Below are 18,986 nucleotides of genomic sequence, written 5' to 3' on the forward strand. Positions count from 1 at the left end.
AGCCACAACACCACTTCTGGCTTTTTCTATGTATGTGGTACCATGGAATTACCCCGGTCTCTGTGCATGCTAGGTAAGCATTCTACCACTAGGTCAAACTCGCGGCCCCTAGGCTCGTTTTGAACTGCCATTTTCACATCTCAATCTCCTAAGAAGTTGGAATTATAGGCGTGAGTCATCAGCACCCCACAGATTTGTTTTTATTCTAAATAGCTTACCTTAAAAAGTATATTTAAGCCAGATGCCAGTGGCTCATGTCTGTAAACCTAGTTCCTCAGGAGACTGAGATCTAAGGATCCTGGTTTAAAGCCAGCCCAGGCAGAAAAGTCCCTGTGAGATTCTTATCTCCAATGAAACATTCAAAACCCAGGAGTGGTGCTAAGGCTCAAGAGGTAGAATGCTAGCCTTAAATGCAAGAAGTCTCAGGGTCAGTGCCAGGCCCTGAGTTCAAGCCCCACAACTGACAAAACAATCTCGTTAAGTAGTTGTACAAAGGGGTTTCAATTCAGTATTTCAGTTTGTGAGTACAATGCATCTTGAGCAATGTCACCTCTTTCATCATTTCTCCGCCATATCAACCAGCCTCATAATGTTCTTATCAATTCCTTTAGGTTACTGCAGTGGCACCAAGTTTAGTTGTTAGAGAGGTGGTCCTTTAAAAAACGACTTGAAAATGGTATATAGTGCTGGTGGGGAGCCCATGAAAATTTACATGCTATTGTAGAGTAACTAGACTTTGAAGCTGTGGCCCTTTGTAAACTGGTACCTTAGTGCCATGTTGGAATTGTGATTCCTGGCAGTTTTGTTTTTTGATGACTATACAATTAATGAGAATCTTTTTGCACTCCTTGTAGATGTTAAAAAGTAGAGCTTTTTATGAAGGTACAAAACCACTTTCCTGACCATTATTTTCCACTTTATCAAACTACTCCAAAGGGTTGTAGTGTTTTTAGTTAGTTAATTAATTAATTAATTTTTACCAGTCCTGGGGACTGAACTCAGGGCCTGAGCACTGTCCTTGGGCTCTACCACTTGGACCACAGCACAACTTCTGGCTTTTCTGGTTATGTGGTACTGAGGAATTAAACTCTTGTCTTCATGCATACTAGGCAAGCACTCTACCTCTAGGCTGTAGTAAATATTTTAAGGGAGAAAAAGAGCTTAGCTCTTGGACATCACATCTACATCAGCCACTTACAAATGTTTATAACTTTTGAGACTGTATTTCCTCTCGTGAAGTGTGAGGTCAGTAGCAGTACATATTTTTCTTTTTGTGGAAAAGCTTATCAATATTTGAAGAGAGGACAAGTGGATGATAGGGAGAGGCTATGAAGGTGATTCTATAGAATTAGAACTAATTGGAGAGTGGAAGTGAATATAACACAAATACAGCCGGTTGGGTGCTGGGAGCTGATTCCTATAATCTTGGCTATTCAGAAGGCTGAGATCTGAGGCTCTTGGTTTGTAGCCAGCTCAGGGTGAAAAGAACATGAGATCCTTATTTTCAATTAACTAGAAACAAGGTAGAAATGGAGATATGGCTCAGGTGGTAGAGAGCCATCCTTAAGAAAAAAAGATGAGGGCTTGTAGCATGCACGAAGACCTGGGTTCGATTCCTTGGTACCACATACACAGAAAAAGCCAGAAGCGGTGCTATGGCTCAAATGGGAGAGTAGTAGCCTTGAGAAGTCCAAGGCAAAGCCCAGCCTCTGAGTTCAAGCCCGAAGATTGGCAAAAAAAGGAAGAAAAAAAAGATGCATGCAAAAGGCCCTGAGTTCAAGGCACAGTACCAATACAAAATTTTATTTTCAAAGTAAAATAAAACCAATTCGGGTGGCCAGCACTTATATTCCTAGCTACTCAGGAAGCTGAAATCTGAGGATCATGGTTTGAAACCAGCCCAGGCAGGAAAATCCATAAGACTTTAATCAATATACTAGTCAGAAAAGGCCAGAAGTGGTTCTGTAGCTCAAGTTGTAGAGTGCTATCCTTGAGCACAAAGAGGCCAAGGGATACTTCCCCGGCCAGAGTTCAAGTTCCAGGCCTACAAAATAGATAAATAGCTAGGTAGCTTAATAGATAAATAAATATATAAATAAAGGCTCATCCGTATAACCCTAGCTACTTAGGAGACTAAGATATGGAGGACAGTAGTAAGATACCAACCCAGGCAGCAAAATATGTAAGACTCCCTGTCCAAAGAAACCAATAAAAAACAGGTATGGAGGTGTGCTTCAGGTGATGGTATGCCAGCTGCGAGCAAGTGTGTTGAGCAAGCATGAGTTTCTGGGTATCAGCAAGGTATGTGTGTGGGATAGCTGTTACTCTAACTGGGTTTATTTTTTAAATTGTTTTTTTGGCCAGTCCTGGGCTTGAGCTCAGGGCCTGAGCACTGTTCTTGAACTTTTCTCAAGGCTAGAGCTCTACCACTTGAGCCTCAGCACCACTTCCTGCTTTTTTTTTCTATGCATGTGGTACTGAGGAATTGAACCTGGGCCTTACTGCATGCTACACAACCACTCTACCACTAGGCCAAACTCCCAGCCCTTACATTAATTTTTTTGCCAGTCCTGGGCTTGGGCTCGGGGCCTGAGCTTTGTCCTTGGGTTTTCTCAAGGCTAGAGCTCTACCACTTGAGCCACAGTACCACTTCTGGCATTTTTTTCTATGTATGTAGTACCGAGGAATCAAATCTGGGTCTTTGTGCATGCTAGGTAAGCACTCTACCATTAGGCAACACTCCCAGCTCTTTACATTGATTCTTAAAAATATATTTTTTAGAGGCCTAAAGCATATATATATATATATATATAATGTATATAACATATATAACATATATAATATATATACATTTTCTGACAGTGATCTTGAAAACTTAGATATTTTTATAAGTACATCTTACAAAAAATGTACATGTTTTATTGACATGCCATATAATGGGCCACAGCTGGACTGATTTAATTCCCATTTTGCATATGAGAAAAATGAGTCATAGAAAAGTCAAATGACTTCCCTAAAGTCATATAGCTCTTTACTGGTATATCTTATCATCTTATCTTTTCATTACCTCATGAAAACACTTAGCTATGTGTTGTAATAGTTTAACAATTTTATTCATTGTAGCACTGACATTCACACATGGTATGTGTTGTTAGCTTTTAATATTTTATAATAATATGCTCTGCTTCAGAAATTTTTACATTTTTGAGTTTTTTATGTTTTTATTTTCTTTCTTTTTGCTGGTTCTGGCACTTGAACTCAGGGCCTTGTTTAAGTCAGCTTTCCTGATGTCAGCTAGCACTCAACCGCTCCTGCCACACCTCTGGTCCATCTTTTTGTCTGAGTAATTGGATATAAAGTCTCACAGACTTTTCTGCCCAAGCTGGCTTTGAAGTTCTATTCTCCAGATATCATTCTCTTGGGTAGATAGGATTACAGGCACGAACCACCAGCATTCAGCATGAGTGCACAGTGTTGTGGCTGGACAGGGTACCTCAGCCACATTCTGGTTTTTATGTATATTGTAACTATTTTTGCCAGTCCTGGGCCTTGAACTCAGGGCCTGAGCACTGTCCTTGGGCTTTCTCAAGGCTAGAGCTTTACCACTTGAGCCACATCATCACTTCTGGCTTTTTTTTCTTTCTGTGCACGTGGTACTGAGGAATCGAACCCAGGTCTTTGTGCTTGCTAGCAAGCACTCTTAACACTGGGCCAAACTCCTGGCCCCATGTATGTTGTACTCTTGAATAGGAAAGTCATAAGGAGATTGTTGCTAGGATGCTGAATTAGGATTTTTTTTTTGAGGTTAAGTTTTCCTAGGTTGTCTATGTAGTAGGTGTTGGGCCTGTGTGGGAACAATGAGAGAAATATGAGAATCTTTCATACTACTTTTATTGGATAGTTTGTTCTTAGTAAACATATATAGCTTGTGCTGGGAGTTTTTTTGTTTTTGTTGTTGTTAGTTGTGGGGATAGGTGTCTGGGTTTGGGCACTGTCCCTGAACTCTACCTACCACCCTACCCCTTGAACCACAGGCCACTTCTGGTTTTTTAGTGAGTAATTCAAGATAAGAGTCTCACGGTCTTTAGTGTCTTTAGTGCCAGAGCTGGCTTTGAACCTTGATCCTCCGATCTCAGCCTCCTGAGAAGCAAGGATTAGAGGCGCAAGCCAACACACTGGGCTGTGTTGGGAGTTTCTAAAAGCACAAATTGAGTGGTTACATTGGCATTTACGACAAGAAGCAATATATGTCATTATGGCTGTAGTGAAGTTCCAGATTGCTGGCATTTACATCTCTCTTCTGTCTTTGTGTATGTTTATGTGTGTGTGGTTTCTAGGGTTTGAACTCAGGGCTTAGACACTGTCCCTGAGCTTTTGTACACAAGACTAGCATTCTTCCCTTTGAGTTACAGCTCTATTTCCTGCTGTTTTGGGTAATTAAGTGGAGATTGACAGTCTCATGGACTTTCCTGCCCATTGATTGGCTTTGAGACATGATCCTTAGATTTCAGCCTCCATACGCTAGGATTACAGGCATAAGCCACAGGTGCCTGGCCTTTCTGTCATTTATTCAGATGAGTGACTTGAGGATAAGATACTTCATCTCAGGATGGGAGTGTGACCTAGTGATAGAGTGCCTGCCTAGCACGCATGAAGCCTTGGCTTGATTCCTTGGTACCATACACACACAGAGAAAAAGCTGGAAGTGGTGTTATGGTTCAAGTGGTAGAGCACTAGCTTTGAGAAAGCCCAAGGACAGACAGTGCCCTGGATTCAAGCCCTCCTGTTAGCTCAGTTTTTTAGTAGCAGTGCGTATCTCTGAACTATAATGATTGCCCCCTTCAAAATGAGGTAACACACACACACACCCCTCCCACTAGTACTGGGGCTTAAACTCAAGGACTACTTTGCTCCACACTCGTACTCTACCACTTGAGAACCATACTTCCACTTCTAGCTTTTAGCTGATTAATTGGAGATGAGAATTTCACAGACTTTTCTACCTGTGTTGGCTTTGAAACACCATCCTCAGATTCCAGCTTCCTGCACAGTCAGTATTATAGATTCAGTAACCTAGACGAGCACATTTATTCTTTTATCTGAAGAGCACCTGACACTTTGTAAGTAGGCAATAATTTTAAACATTACTGTCCATTCTTCTATATGATGGAAAATAAAACGATTTGAAAATACATGTCTAATCTAGTCCTTTATTTTATTTTCTGATAATCACAACATAAATAATACTTTAAAAATGATCTGTAAGTCTAAGGATCACATTCAAAGCCAGCCCGGGCACTAAAGTCCGTGATGCTGTAGCTCAAGGGGCAGGGTGGTATCCTTGAGTCGATGAGTTCATTGACTGTGCTCGGGCCCAGAGTTCAAGCCCCATGAACTGTAAGCTTAACACTCTAAAAATGATTTCATTTTTAAAAATTTCAGCATTCCAGAGGATGAGGATGAAAGATACCTGTTTAAAATCTTCTTAAATGGTTAGGTTGTTGTATTAAAATATGGTGTGTGTGTGTGTGTGTGTGTGTGTGTGTGTGTGTGTGTGTGTGTGTGTGTGTGTGTGTATGTGTGTGTGTACAGGTCCTGGAGCTTGAACTCAAGGCCTGGGTACTGTCCCTGAGCTTCTGTTGCTCAAGGCTAGCTCTCCACAGCTCCATTTTCAGCCTTTTATTTTAGTAGTTTATTGAAGATAAGTCTCGTGGACTTTTCCTGCCCCAGCCAGCTTCGAACAGCGATCCTCAGATCCCAGCTTCCTGAGTAGCTAGTAATATTGACAGGCATGAACCAGTGGCACCTGACTAAACATATTCTTGTTAGAGGTTTTTCAGAAAGAAAATGCTCACCAGACCCAGGAGTATTACAAAATGGTAAGAGGGCACTATAAATTGAATCAGAGGACAAAAATTCTATTTCTGATTGCTGCACTTCTAAAATATGTGACTACGAGCCTTCAAATTATTTATCTTTAAGAGGGGAATTACATGAAAGCATTCTTTCCCTGCTTCTCTCCTCGATGTTTCTCCTTCCTCTCTGCCATTGTTTTTCATTGGAAGATTTGCTAAGGGGTAGAATGTGGTCTTCTTAGTGAGTCACCTCCTTAGTGAGCCACCTCCTTCTGTCCCTTAGAGGGACTGTTCACTTTTGTAAAGCAAGCAGATCATTATAGGAAATGCCAATTGGGCAACAAAATAAACAGACATTATATACATTTAACCAACTCCTCTGATCATACCTTTTTGATAATGGTTTATTATACTCTTAATATACGAGAGATGAAGTATGAGAGATAGGGCTCAGTCTTTCACCTCTATTTCTCCATATCCTTGCCCTTAGGAGAAGAACCAGAAAGTACAGCTGTCAGGTACAAAGGCTTCAGAGCCAATTCAAGCAGAATGATGGTTACTATGTCAAGTAGATAATTTTTAATCCTAATACCCTCCTGCCTGGGTGACTTATATCTCAAATGCCCAGGCCATTACACATTGTAACTTTTTGCATATTTCCTTACTATATCCTTTACTACCAAATTCTGCACATCTCTCCGGCTTCTCTTTGACACTTGGAACAATAATTCAAATAGCAGAGAAAAGTAAGAGTTTAATTTTATTTTTATCTTTTTGCCAGTCCTGGGCTTGAACTCAGGGCCTGAGCACTGCCCTTGGGCTTTCTCAAGGCTAGAGCTCTACCCCCCTTTTTTGTTGGTTGTGAGACTTGAACTCTGGGCCTGGGCGTTGTCCCTGAGCTCTTCAGCTCAAGGCTACTACCCTACCCCTTGAGCTATAGCACCACTTCAGGTTTTCTGGTGGTTCATTGGAGATAAGTCTGATGGACTTTAATGCCCCGGATGGTTTTGAACCGCAATTCTCAGATCTCAGCCTCCTGAGTAGCTAGGTTTACAGGCTGACACACCCTGCCCAGCTAGAGCTTTACCCTTTGACTATAGCACCACTTCTAGCTTTTTCTATGTGTGTGGTATGGAGGAATTGAACCCGGAGTCTTCGTGCATGCTAAGCAAGCACTCTACCAGTAGGCTAAACTTCAGGCCCAAGTAGGAGATTTATGAAGCCCTCTTTTTTTTTCCTTTCTAAGTGAGTCATTAAGATCCATGTACCCTAATTCCCATTTATTGTCAATTTTGCATAGTTGAAGATGCAAAAATTTAGAAAAAGAAGGTTGTACAACTTTCTACTCATACTAGCCTTTAGACTGTCTACTAGATTATCCAATGGCTATTCCATTTGTTTCAAACCAGAAATGGCTGAGCCATTCTTAATTATCTGCTATCCTATTCATGACATTTGAGATACAGGTAGGGCTAAAACTATTTCCAAGCATTTTTTTTTTGAAGCTAGACAGATGTGGTGCTGGATCCCTCCCCAAATCTTCGTTCCTTTTTTTTTTTTTTTTGGTCGGGAGAATTGAAATATGGGCCTGGGCATTGTCCTTGAGCTCTTTAGCTCAAGGCTACTGCCCTATCCCTTGAACCACAGCACCACTTCCTATTTTATTTTATGTGCTCGTGTGTGCTTGTACTGGCGCTTGAACTCAGGGCTTCACATTCTCACTTAGGTTTTTCTCTCAAGCCTGGCACACTATCACTTGAGCCATACTTCCATTTCCTAATCTTCTTCATCCTAAAGATCATTTATTAATTAGACATTAGGACATTGTACATAGGCTATATTGTGCTCAAAGCTAGACATACAGAGAAAAGTAAGACTAATTATTGAAGAACCTGGTAATGAAGGAAGGAATCAATATTTATTTGTACCTGGTATTGTTGTAAATGCTTGAACATATATTAACTTGATGAATTCTTGTAACAATTCTCTTAGCTGGTTTATTCCCATTTTACAAATGAGAAAACAGCCACAGGGAGCAGGAAAAACCTGTTGAGAAGCTGTAGAGCCAGGAGGTGACCTCAGGCATTTAACTGTTGAATGCACACATGTTACCATGTTTGATAAAATTATAGAGGATACTGGAAGTGACTGGAGATAATGAAGGAGTAGAGAGATCTTTAGGAGAATTTGTTGGATCTGATAATCATCTGGAGGAGGATGTAGAGAGAAGTCAAAAGGGAAGGACTCTTGGACTTTTAGTTTGGCAGACCAGATCGATGGGGATTCTAGAAATTAAGATTGAATATATAAGATGTGGTTGATTATGTTCATAAATCATTAAGAATAAAAACCAGCTTGACAGAAAATTCAAATAAGTAGCTGAGGCATAAGAGGTATTACCAATTTGCTTAAAAACAGGACATGTATGACAAATATGACAAAGAAGGATTAAGTGGTAAAGGAGAAGTCAGAAGACACTTCAACATTCAGCTGAGTTTGGCTTTACATTCTAGAACCCGGATGATGTCTTCAGAGAATTTTTTCAGCACAATGGATTTGTTTTATATGACTTCTTTGACGATTTAGGGGGCAGGGGAACAACAAAAGTGTTGTCCAGGAAGCAGAAAGGCTTCATTTTTGTCTCTGCCTTCAGTGGACTATCAGTGTTTCCTTTATTTGATACAGGATTTACTTCATTTCGGTTACTGGGACATGGGGGAGGGGTATTTTATTCTCTTCTGTGTTTTTTGACATCAATTTGAAGTCGGCAACTTTCTACTGAAATAGTTAACAGCAGGAAAATCACTACAAAGAGAATTGTAGAACTTGTAAAAGATGGCCGGTTAACGTCCTTCATAATAAATGGTAAGGAGAAACTGCTAAACTTAGATAAGTAATTCTACGCATAAAAATTTAACAGAAATGTTAATTAATAGCAAGCACCATTTGAGGATTAGTGGGAATTTATTTTGAAGATTACGAACAAACTCAACTTTCAGTAAAACTCTACCTAAGATATATTTTTTGTCAGGCGTGGGGCTTGAACTCTGTCCCTGAGCTCTTCAGCTCAAGGTCAAGGTTACCGCCCTACCCCTTGAACCACAGCACCTCTTCTGGTTTTGGTGGTTAATTGGAGATAAAGTCTCATGGACTTTAGTGTTAAGGCTGGCTTTGAACCATGATCATCAGATCTCAGCCTCCTGAGTAACTAGGATTACAGGTGTGAGCCACTGGGTCCAGCTTTACCTAAGATATTTATAAACAGCTCATCAAGCCCTTATTTGTTAAAGACTAGTACACACACATATACACTCCAATAATGGAGCTTGAACTCAGGGTATGGGACACTTGTTTTTGAAATTTTATTTTATTTTCTTGTCAGTCATAGGGCTGGGTGCAATTCCTGAGCTTTTTTGCCCAAGACTAGTGCTCTACCACTTTGAGCCATAGCACCACTTCCAGGACATTATTTAGCATTTTTTGCTCAATACTGGCACTCTGCCATTTGAATCACACCTCCGTTTTGCCATTTGTGGCTTAGAGACAAAGAATCTCATAGAATTTTTTTTTTTTTTGGCCAGGACTGGCTTAAAACCTTGATCCTCAGATCTCACTTGAGAAGCTAGAATTACAAGCTTGAGCCACTTCAAAATAGGACCATTTTTGTCTTTAAAAACTCTTGTGATAGCTATATGTAATTTACTTTTGGGGGGGCAGTCATGGGGCTTGAACCTGGCCTGAGCGCTGTCCCTGAGCCCTTTAGCTCAAGGCTACCGCCCTACCCTTGAGCCAAGCTCCACTTCCCGTTTTTTAGGGGTTAATTGGAGATAAAAGTCTCAAGTCCTTTTGTTCTCAAGTCCTTTTGTGCCTTGATTCCTCACAGATCTCAGCCTCCTGAGTAGATAGGATAACAGGGGTGAGCCACTGGCTTTTGCTTTACTTTAAAAAAATTAAATGTAAGCCCAGGCACTGAAGGATGTGACACTCTTATGTCCAATTAATCAATAGAAAATAAGAAGTGGGCTATGGCTCCAGGGGTAGGGTAGTAGCATTGGAGCTGAAGCGCTCAGGGACAGTGCCTAGGCCCAGTGTTCAAGACCCATGACGGACAAAAAGAAAAACTAAATGTAATTCAAGGTTTTTGGATTTTTTTTAAATTTTAAGAGAATCTGCTTGATTCCCAAGAGATACTCATGGACCAGAGCTTAAGACTCTATGAATGATAATAAAGGCTGGAGATGTGTCTCTTTCAGTGGTAAAGCATTGCCTAGCATGGATAAGACCCTAGATTCCATCCTGTGTACAGTAATGATGATTGTGGTAGTGATAATAATTATAATTATTTACTAATATTTATTTATCATGAATATTTAGAGTGTATTTACATGAACTAAAGTGGACTTTATGCCCAGGCCAGCTTTGAACCGAGATATTCAGCTTTCAACCTCATGAGTAGTGAGGATTACAGCCACGAACCACCAGTGTCTAGTTACATTAACTATGTAAATCTTTTCTTCTCCTTTTGGAGGGTGAATAAATACATTTCTAAGGGTTAAGTAGCTTGTTGACTACATTCTGCTTCCTCAGCCCGGCCTTGTCTTAATCCATAGGAATTGGAAAAGACCTGATAGGAGATGGCTGTTGTAATCTTTTCTGGCTAGAGAAATGAGGCCTAATTGAAAGCACTGTGGATCTGAAGGGGAACTAAATTCCCCTCCACACTGTCCTATGGGTTTTTCTGGCAGCCACCAAGCTAGCCCTGCTAGTATTTTGCTGCCTCCTTGTGGTCAGTAATGAATGTTACTTGATCTATTTTTTTTTTTAACCATCTCACCTTCTTTTTCCATGCTAGGTTATGGAAAATGTTTAGCTGTTTTCTCTGGTATCTTATATATAGTTAGTTATCTGGTGTCTTATATAGTTAACTTGTATCTTATATAGTTAATTATAGCACAGTTTTACTTCAAGCATAACCTGTCTAATTTTCTTTCTCTCCCAGTCTTCTCCAGTTCCTGTCTTTTCTTCTTGCTGGTTCTGGGCATGAATTCAGGGCTTTCTGCTCTCTTGGCTTGTCTGCTTAGGATAGAACTCTCCAACTTGAGCCATGCCTTCATTTTTGTTTCTTTTTCCAGACTAGAGATGGAGTCATGGTAACTTCTCTGCTGGAGCTGCCCTCTAACTGCAGTCATGTGGAACTCAGCCTCCTGGCTAGCTAGGATTACAGGCATGAGCCACTGAGCTGAACTGAGATTCTGACCTTGAAAAATCCTATTTTCCTGCTTTTTCTCTCATTATCCTCATACACTTCAGAAATTTATTGACTACTTATCATGTAGCCAGTAGTGTTCTAGGCCATTGGAATACATAACTGGAAAAACAAGGTTCTATTAGAAATTGGACTTTTCTAACTTAACCCTCTTTTGTTTTAATTAGTACTATACTTCCTTCATTACCTTATTCCCTAAAGGCTGTATAGAACTATCATTCCTCTATAGAAGATAGTTTAAAATCCTTTCATTCTACATAGGTAAGTTGAAGCTTATGAAGAAAAAAAATCCTTGGGGAAAAATTATTAAAATATGGTTCTAAGCACAGTGTCTCTCGCCTATAATCCTAGCTACTGAGGAGGCTGAGATCTGAGGATCTCGGTTTAAAGCCAGCCCAGGCATTAAAGTCTGTGAGACTCTTTTTTTTCTTTTGTCAGTAGTGGGGCTTAAAATTCTGGGCCTGAGCGCTGTCCCTGAGCTCTTCAGCTCAAGGCTACTGTGCTACCCCTTGAGTCACAGCAGCACTTCCAATTTTCTGGTGGTTAATTGGAAGTGAGAGTCTCACAGGCTTTCATGCCAGGGCTTGCTTTGACCTTTGATTCTCAGATCTCAACCCCCTGAGTAGCTAAGATTACAGGCTTGAGCTACCATGCTCCACTCAGTGAGACTTGTCTCCACTTAACCACTAGAAAGCCAGATGTGGTGCTATGATTCAAGGGAGAGGGCAGATAGCCTTGAGCTGAAGAGCTCAGGGACAGCAACCTGAGCTCAGGCCCAGAGTTCAAGCCCCACAACCGACAAAAAAATGTGGGTTCTTAGGCATATAACTCTCAGTTTAGGCTTCTCTGCTGCATTTTAATATTTTCCAAATGGTTCACTTGGAGCCTAAATTCATAGTAAAATGCCTAGAACAACCTTAGAAACATTAATTATACAGTAAATATTTGATGAGTGAATGAATGTATATGTGAACTATTCTAATCAGCTGTCATGCATTTTGAAGTAAAATTGGAGACATAAAATTTTTTATTATTGGTCACGGGGCTTGAACTTTGGGTCTGGGTGCTGTCCCTGAGCTCTTCAGCTCAAGGCTAACACTCTACTACTTGAGCCACAGCACCACTTCCGGTTTTTCTGGCTGTTAATTGGAGAGGAGTTCTCAAAGACTTTCATGCCTGGGCTGGCTTTGAACTGTGATCCTCAGATCTCTGCCTCCTTAGTAGCTAGGATTACAGGCATGAGCTACTGGCGCCTGGTGAGACAGAGTATTTAAAGTATCAAAATTCTCTGAATTCTGTTAGTGGCTCAGAAACCTTCCTCCTATTTTGCCATGGAAGTTTCCTTTCTAACTAGGAATGATTGCTTCATCTCTTTCTGTCTCTCTGTCTTTCAGCTCAAGGCTCCCGCCCTATTCCTACAGCCACCACACCACTTCCACTTTTCTAGTGGTTAATTGGAGATGAGTCTTATGGAGTTTAGTGCCTGGGCTGGCTTTCAACAGTGATCCTCAGATCTCAGCCTCCTGAGTAGCTAAGATGCAGGCATGACCACCACCAGTTCTGAGGCTTGAACTCTGGGCATAGGTGCTGTCCCTGAGTTTTTGTGCTCAAAGCTACAGCTCTAACACTTGCTTCTGGCTTGTTTGGGGGGTAGTTTAGTGGAGATAAGAGTCTGTTGTCTTTCCCTGCCTGGGCTGGCTTTGAGCCACCATCTTCAGATCACAGCCTCCTGAGAGCTAGGATTACAGGTGTGAGCCACGAGTGCCCTGCTATGCGATATTGTTATAGAGGTACAGCAAGTTAGAAAAGATGGAAGAAACTGAGTTTCCTCTAAAGTTTGGAGAAGCAGGCAGCTAGTATTAATGGGGTTATCAGAATCATTTTAGTGAGTAGAATAAGTAAGAACATTTCAGAGACTGCTCAGAATTTATAAGTTGTGATCAACTATATGCGTATATATTGTTATAAAAAGTCATCTTTCTGTCTTTTTCAGATATGGATCAACTCATGAACAACTTGGGAGTCCAACTTAAGTCAGAAGGTTGGCTCGTTGCAGGTATTCAAACAGGTCAGTTTTTCAGGAAAATGGGTTACTAATATTGAGCTATCATAGTACTGAGTACCTGGTTATCATTGCTAAATTAGAGCTTGATATTCTTCCTAATGACATGTTTGGGCACTGTGAAAGGAGAAAGGAAGGTAGATATCTGATGTCTGAATTTCACTTTCACCTAGCAGGCTATAGATCTCATCAGAGAAACATAACCTCTGAGGTCAAGGTTTTAGGTACAATATTAGACCTTTAGTAGTTGATAAGAATCATTTTTAAAGAACTATCCTATATTCTGGGTACTGTGAAGCTTATATACATTGCCGAAGTTAATTTCCACAATGACTGTTGAGCAGTATATTAGGATTCCCAAGGAAAACATCCTGTTAACTGTGCATTATGGGGCTGTTGTAAGAGGAGAGAGAGAGAGAGAGACAGAGAGAGAGAGAGAGAGAGAGAGAGAGAGAGAGAGAGAGAGAGAGGAGAGAGAGAGAGAGAGAGAGAGAGGGAGGGAGGGAGGGAGGGAGGGAGGGAGGGAGGGAGGGAGGGAGGGAGGGGGAGGGAGGGAGGGAGGGAGGGAGGGAGGGAGAGGGAGAGGGAGGGAGAGGGAGAAGGGCCAGAGACAGAGAGAGCTAGAGACACACACAGTGAGAGACACACAGAGAGACAGAGAGAAAGAAAGAATATGAATCTGGTTCACAGACTGAAGACACAGAAATACGTTTCAAGTCCAAAAGCAGTCCTGCTGAAAGAATTTTTTCTGTGCTAGATGTTGGGGAAAACACCTGTAATTCCAGTACTCAGGAGGTTGAGGTGGAAAGAACATGGCTCCTATGTCAGCTTGGGCTTCATAACAATAACTTATCTCAAAAAAAGAATTTTTTGCGCTGGGTATATCAGTCTCAGTCTTTCTTTTGACAGTCCTGTGTTTGAACTCAGGGCCTGGGTACGGTCCTTGAGCTTTCTCAAGGCTAGTACTCCATAGTACCCTTTCTGTCCTTTTCTGTGTATGTGGTACCAAGGAATGGAACCCAGGGCTTCGTGTGTGCTAGGCAAGCACCTCTACTACTAGGTCACAGTCCTGCTCCTCAGTCTCAGTCTTTGTTTTAAGGCTAGCAACTAATAGAATATAGTCCATTGACCACATGTGGGTTAATGTGCTTTACGCAAAGACCAGTAATTTCAACACGAATCTCATACAGAACAGAAATATCAGGAACAATATTATAGCTCTGAGGCCCACTTAAGTTGTCAGATAAAATTAATTATCCACTAGTTCCAGTGTTCTCATTCTAAGAAAAGAAACTGGCCCAACAATTTGAACAGCATAATCTAAACACATCTGGCATTCACAGTTAAAGACTCTGCCAGAAACTGAAATCTCATCTTGTTTCATAATTTAGCTTAAGTCATTGCATGAGTAAGATCCAAATATAGTCAAAATTATCCTTTAAAATTCTTAGGATTTGTGTGTGTATGTGTTTGTGCTGAGGCTTGAACTCAGGATCTATTATGATCTTTCAGGATTCCTCTAATTTCTCCCTTCCCCCTCTTCTTCCCCTCCCTCTTTTTCTCTCCTTTTCCACTGACATTTCATCACTAGAAATCTGCCTGCCACTTGAACCATACCTCTAATTCAGTCTCTTTTCCCCTCTTTAATTGGAGATAAGAATCTCACTGATTTGTCTGCCCTAGGCTAGCGTCCTATGCTCTCAGCTTCCTGAGTAGTTAAGATTACAGGTATAAGCCATCAGTGGCCAGAATAAATCTGAATATCTAGTTTTTGCTAAACAGAGCTTATCTGTTTCTTACTTATTCTCCGAGTTTTATTTACGATTCTTTGTGTGTGGGTAGCTGGGTGTGTGTGTGCTGGTATTGGGGTCCAAGTGCTGCCCCTTAACTTTTTCCCCCCTCAAGACTAGAACTGTACAGCTCAATTTCTGGCTTTTTGGTAGTTAATTGGAGACAAGGGTGTCATGGACATTCCTGTTGGGGCTAGCGTCGAATTGCCATCCTTAGATCTCAGTCTCCTGAGTAACTAGGATTATAGACATGTGCAAGCAGCATTCATTTCAGAATGATTTTTGATTATTAATTGTTTTGCCTTTAGTGTATAACTGAATTGAAGTTACATGTGCATATTATTGATCCTTTTATAGACATTTTAATGATGTCAAAATCAAATTAATATCTTGTTTACCTTACTTGTAGCTGTTGTCTTTTAGAAACTATTAGCAAAAACTATTAGCACGGAAAAACTTGGTAATAGCTGCAAACCATGGGCTTGTTCCTTGAGCTTAGTCATAGGAAACTAAGATTAAGTAGTGTTAGATAAAAATCTATTGTACCTGTAGCAAAAAGTACTCAGTGAAATATTGTCAAGCATACATGGCCACCCAAGTTTGTAATCTCAGTGCACATAATAACTCCAGAGAATGTGTTCCCAGGTATTGTTTGTTTAACATCCATCCATCCATCCATCTATCTATCCATCTATCCATCTATCCATCTATCCATCTATCCATCTATCCATCTATCCATCCATCCATCCATCTATCTATCTATCTATCTATCTATCTATCTATCTATCTATCTATCTATCTATCTATCTATCCATCCATCCATCCATCCATCCATCCATCCATCCATCCATCCATCTATCTATCTATCTATCTATCTATCTATCTATCTATCTATCTATCTGACTGTTCTGTGTCTATTTTTACTAGTCCTGGGTCTTGAACTCTGGGCATGGCACTGTCCCTGAGTTTCTTTTGCTCAAGGCTAGTGCTCTATTACTGGAGCATCAATGATACTTTCAGCTTTTTCGGTTTGTTATTGAGGAATCAAATGCAAGGCAAGCACTCTACACTATTCCCTGCCTCCCAGGTATTATTTAAATAGAACAAGACTTCTAAGATCTGAAGGTAGATTGAAATTGGGTCAGTGTATAGAAAATTCTGGATAGCAAGTTGTTGTTTGCCATTTCCAGGATTTTTTTTTGTGGGTCATGGGGCTTGAATTCTAGGCTGGGCCATTTTCCCTGAGCTCTTCAGCTCAAGGCTACCACCCTACCCTTGAGCCATAGTCCCACTTCTCATTTTCTAGAGGTTAATTGGAAATAAGAGTCTCAGGTCCTTTTGTGCCTGGGCTGGCTTTGAACCTTGATCCTCAGATCTCAGCCTCCTGAGTAGCTAGGATTATAGTCGTGAGCCACCAACCCACCTGACACATATTTTCATGTAGTCTTATATTCTTTTTTCTTTTTTTGCCAGCTGTGGGGCTTGAACTCAAGACTTGGGCACTGTCCATGAACTTACTCGAGGCTAGCACTCTACTACTTGAGCCACAGTAACACTTCTAGCTTTTTCTGTGTATGTGTTACTAAGGAATCAAACATAGGGCTTCGTGCATGTAGGCAAGCACTATACCATTAGGCCACATTCCAGGCCTTGTAGTCTTATATTCCTTTTTTCTCATTTTGTTTTTCTTTTCTCGTGTGTGTGTGTGTGTGTGTGTGTGTGTGTGTGTGTGTGTGTGTTTGTGTGTGTGTGTATTTGCCATTACTGAGGCTTGAACTCTGGGTTTTATACTCTCACATAGTGCTTGATCTACTCAAACCTGGTGCTCTACCAGCTTTTTGGTAGTTAATGGAGATAATAGTCTCATGGACTTTTTTTTTTTGCCTGGGCTGGCTTTGAGCTACAATCTTCAGATCTCAGCCTCTTTTTTTTTTTTTTTGGTTGATCATGGGTCTTGAAATCTGGGCCTGGGCATTATCCCTGAGCTCCTCAGTTTAAGGCTACTACCCTACCCCTTGAGTTACAGCCCCACTTCGCATTTTCTAGAGATTAATTGGAGATAAGGTCTTTGATGGTTAGGGCTGGCTTTGAACCACAATCCTCAGATCTCAGCCTCCTGAGTAGCTAGGATTATAGGTATGAGCCACCCTGCCTGGCTAAAGATCTCAGCCTCATGAGCCATTATGAGCCTTTCTTATAGAAAATTAACTAACTAAATGAATTAATGGATAGATAAACAAACACAAGAAATGAATCTGGAGAGATTTTTGGTTTCAGTTTAGGTATTAATTTCCTAAGATTGCTGCAACAAATTACCACACACTTGATAGCTTAAAATAGTTAAACTTTTCTCTCCTATAATCTTGAGGCAGGAAGTTTTAAATCAAGTGCCATTATCCATCAGGAAGTGCTAGAGGAAAATGGGTTCCAGTTTCTGATAAATACAGTCATTTCCTGGCTTATGGGGCCCCCCATTCCAATATCTGCCTGTATTATCACATTATTTTCTCCTTTTAGCTCTTTGACACTCATAAACATACTAGGCAGTGGACTTTAGTGCCATCCCAGCTGATCCTTGCTATGTGAAAATTCTTGATTATATCTAGAAAGACCTCTTTTCCAAATAAGGTAATGTCTGTGGGTCTTGGGATTAGAATGAGGACAAGTCACTTTAGGGAGCCAACATATTATGTTACATATATTTTTCTTAATATATAATAAAACGAATACATACAAATACTTATAGAAAATAACTTTAAACATACTCATAAAAATAATTGATCGATTGATTTTTAAATAATTGATTTATATATTAACCATAAACCCATCTTTGAGTCCTTTGAAAAAGAAAAAATATTATCGTCTTGTTTTTCATGTTTTGTATTTGTGTAATGTGGTTGCACAATGGAGGTTCATGGTCATATTTCCACACATTTGTACATTTTTCCCTATAAACTTCACCCCTTCTGTCACTCTCCCTTGCTCCACTCCCTCTCCTTAAAACAATTTCAACAGGTTTCACTGTTCATATCGTGAATGCAAACAAAATGCATCTACCACATTTATCCTAATTCATCATCTTCAGTCCTCCCCCGTCTCTGGTACCCAACTTCCAACTGTCTGTTTTTGTTTTTCCAGTCACTCATTTTTTATAGTGTGAATTTAATTGCACCAAGGGGTTTAAGTATGGGTTTTCAGATGTTATATATTATGTTTTTGCTCAGAATATCTGTTGTTTCCCTTTCCCCACCTCCAATCCTCTGTTGATCAACAGCTTTCACTGAGATTTTTTTTTACTCCATCTTCACAGTTACATTGTATTTTGAATTTGTTCATCTCATCTTTCTTTATCCCTCTTCACACCTCATCCTCAAAATAGTCCTAGAGCTAAATATGTCTGCATGTGGCTATGGAAATGGTGGCTCACGCTGTAAACCTAGCTACTGGGAGGCTGAGATCTGAGGATATCAGTTTGCAGCCAGCCTGGGCATGAGAGTCTGTGAGACTCTTATCTCCAGTTAGCCATCCAAAAACCAGAAGGGGAGCTGTGGCTCACAGTGGTAAACCACCAGCCATGAGCAGAAGAGCTCAGGGTCAGTGCCTGGCCCTGAGTTCAAGTCCTGTGACTGACAAAAATTTACATGCTGGTGTATATGCACATACAAACATATTCATGTATGCATATATACATATTTATACATATATGTATATACATACATGTGTATACCTATGCATATATATACATTATATATATATATACACACACATGCATGTGCGAACATACACATATAATCTGAGTACCAATGGCTCATGCGTATAATTTTAGCTACTTGGAGTCTCAAATCTGACATTGACATTGAATGACAGTCCAGCAGAAAATTCAGAGATTCTATTTTTAACTCATAAAATACTGTACTGAAGACATAGCTCAAAGATTAGAGTGCCAGCTGTCAGCAAAAAGGCCAAGTGATAGCACAAGATTGCCCTGAGTTCAAGCCCAAGTACCAGCACTT

At 40.4% G+C, this 18,986-nt stretch overlaps 1 protein-coding gene across 3 annotated transcripts in view; it reads left to right on the forward strand.

The window, feature by feature from the left end:
- Positions 1–18,986, forward strand: part of Klf8 (KLF transcription factor 8) — a 197,221-nt gene that overhangs the window by 150,846 nt on the left and 27,389 nt on the right. For 2 of the 3 annotated variants that reach the window (XM_090327262.1, XM_090327260.1), the window contains exon 2: positions 13,115–13,189. The gene's annotated coding sequence lies outside the window, so the exon portion shown is untranslated. Of the gene's footprint in view, positions 1–8,434; positions 8,721–13,114; positions 13,190–18,986 lie in introns of those variants that run through there. The other variant, XM_090327261.1, reaches the window with a different exon arrangement.

Source organism: Megascapheus bottae, chromosome X (assembly GCF_031878675.1).
Source record: "Megascapheus bottae isolate mThoBot1 chromosome X, mThoBot2.hap1, whole genome shotgun sequence".
In the NCBI taxonomy this organism is placed as follows: domain Eukaryota; kingdom Metazoa; phylum Chordata; class Mammalia; order Rodentia; family Geomyidae; genus Megascapheus; species Megascapheus bottae.